This window comes from Schistocerca americana, unplaced genomic scaffold, assembly GCF_021461395.2.
Source record: "Schistocerca americana isolate TAMUIC-IGC-003095 unplaced genomic scaffold, iqSchAmer2.1 HiC_scaffold_124, whole genome shotgun sequence".
Lineage (NCBI taxonomy): Eukaryota > Metazoa > Arthropoda > Insecta > Orthoptera > Acrididae > Schistocerca > Schistocerca americana.
Window position 1 is genome coordinate 552,501 of NW_025725308.1, and position 2,500 is coordinate 555,000.

The window sequence follows — 2,500 nt, forward strand, 5'->3', positions numbered from 1 at the left end:
TCTAGTAGCTGGTTCCCTCCGAAGTTTCCCTCAGGATAGCTGGTGCTCGTACGAGTCTCATCCGGTAAAGCGAATGATTAGAGGCCTTGGGGCCGAAACGACCTCAACCTATTCTCAAACTTTAAATGGGTGAGATCTCCGGCTTGCTTGATATGCTGAAGCCGCGAGCAAACGACTCGGATCGGAGTGCCAAGTGGGCCACTTTTGGTAAGCAGAACTGGCGCTGTGGGATGAACCAAACGCCGAGTTAAGGCGCCCGAATCGACGCTCATGGGAAACCATGAAAGGCGTTGGTTGCTTAAGACAGCAGGACGGTGGCCATGGAAGTCGGAATCCGCTAAGGAGTGTGTAACAACTCACCTGCCGAAGCAACTAGCCCTGAAAATGGATGGCGCTGAAGCGTCGTGCCTATACTCGGCCGTCAGTCTGGCAGTCATGGCCGGTCCTTGCGGCCGGCCGCGAAGCCCTGACGAGTAGGAGGGTCGCGGCGGTGGGCGCAGAAGGGTCTGGGCGTGAGCCTGCCTGGAGCCGCCGTCGGTGCAGATCTTGGTGGTAGTAGCAAATACTCCAGCGAGGCCCTGGAGGGCTGACGCGGAGAAGGGTTTCGTGTGAACAGCCGTTGCACACGAGTCAGTCGATCCTAAGCCCTAGGAGAAATCCGATGTTGATGGGGGCCGTCATAGCATGATGCACTTTGTGCTGGCCCCCGTTGGGCGAAAGGGAATCCGGTTCCTATTCCGGAACCCGGCAGCGGAACCGATACAAGTCGGGCCCCTCTTTTAGAGATGCTCGTCGGGGTAACCCAAAAGGACCCGGAGACGCCGTCGGGAGATCGGGGAAGAGTTTTCTTTTCTGCATGAGCGTTCGAGTTCCCTGGAATCCTCTAGCAGGGAGATAGGGTTTGGAACGCGAAGAGCACCGCAGTTGCGGCGGTGTCCCGATCTTCCCCTCGGACCTTGAAAATCCGGGAGAGGGCCACGTGGAGGTGTCGCGCCGGTTCGTACCCATATCCGCAGCAGGTCTCCAAGGTGAAGAGCCTCTAGTCGATAGAATAATGTAGGTAAGGGAAGTCGGCAAATTGGATCCGTAACTTCGGGATAAGGATTGGCTCTGAGGATCGGGGCGTGTCGGGCTTGGTCGGGAAGTGGGTCAGCGCTAACGTGCCGGGCCTGGGCGAGGTGAGTGCCGTAGGGGTGCCGGTAAGTGCGGGCGTTTAGCGCGGGCGTGGTCTGCTCTCGCCGTTGGTTGGCCTCGTGCTGGCCGGCGGTGCAGGATGCGCGCGCCTGCGCGGCGTTCGCGCCCCGGTGCTTCAACCTGCGTGCAGGATCCGAGCTCGGTCCCGTGCCTTGGCCTCCCACGGATCTTCCTTGCTGCGAGGCCGCGTCCGCCTTAGCGTGCTCCTCCGGGGGCGCGCGGGTGCGCGGATTCTCTTCGGCCGCCATTCAACGATCAACTCAGAACTGGCACGGACTGGGGGAATCCGACTGTCTAATTAAAACAAAGCATTGCGATGGCCCTAGCGGGTGTTGACGCAATGTGATTTCTGCCCAGTGCTCTGAATGTCAACGTGAAGAAATTCAAGCAAGCGCGGGTAAACGGCGGGAGTAACTATGACTCTCTTCGGCAGGGTGACCCTTTGTCCCCCATCCTTTTTAACATGGCTGTAGACATCCTCTTATCCCGTCTCCCTGAGCATGTTGGGGCACGCATTCTCGGACGGCGAGTAAATGCTGCTGCATTCGCCGACGACCTCCTGCTGTTCGCCGAGACTCGTGATGGATTGCAGGAACTTCTTACCATCGCCACGTCGGCCTTGGGTGACCTCGGCCTTGAGGTCAACCCACGAAAGTGCTTCTCTCTCGCCCTGGTGTCATCAGGCCGGGAGAAGAAGACCAAGGTCGACGAGACAGTCATCTTTCGTGCTGGTGTCCAAAACATTCCAGCACTGGCGATGGAAGATACATTTAAGTATCTGGGACTGCAATTCACCACCGGCGGACGAAGTTTGTTCCATCCTCGGCGGGAGGTCGAGAAGCAGCTTGACATCATTAAGCGTGCTCCACTAAAGCCTCAGCAGAGACTGTATTCCCTTCGGTCCGTAATCCTCCCGGGTATTTACCATGGTCTGGCCTTGGGGAGAACTCGTCTGGGGGCCCTCACATCCCTGGATGTCTGTGTGCGGGCAGCTGTTCGAACTTGGCTGCGTCTCCCAGCGGATACACCTGTTGGATACTTCCATGCCCCAATAACTCATGGGGGCTTGGGGGTTCCATCAGCCCGCTGGCTTGGTCCACTTCTTCGAAGGAGGAGGCTGGCGAAGATACAGGGTTTAGGTGTGGCTGTGGACGATTCTTCCCAGGACTTGCTGCGACGTGAAATCTGCCAACTGGACAACGCCTTGCAATGGCGTGGGGACGTGATTAAGTCCAGTTACCAACTGGGCCGGTGTTGGGCCGAGCGCCTCCACTCCTCAGTCGATGGCTCTGCATTACGTAAGTCT

The 2,500-nt window shown here is 58.2% G+C and overlaps 1 pseudogene; it reads left to right on the forward strand.

The window, feature by feature from the left end:
* The window catches only part of LOC124563790, a 5,977-nt pseudogene that overhangs the window by 1,260 nt on the left and 2,217 nt on the right, over positions 1-2,500 (forward strand).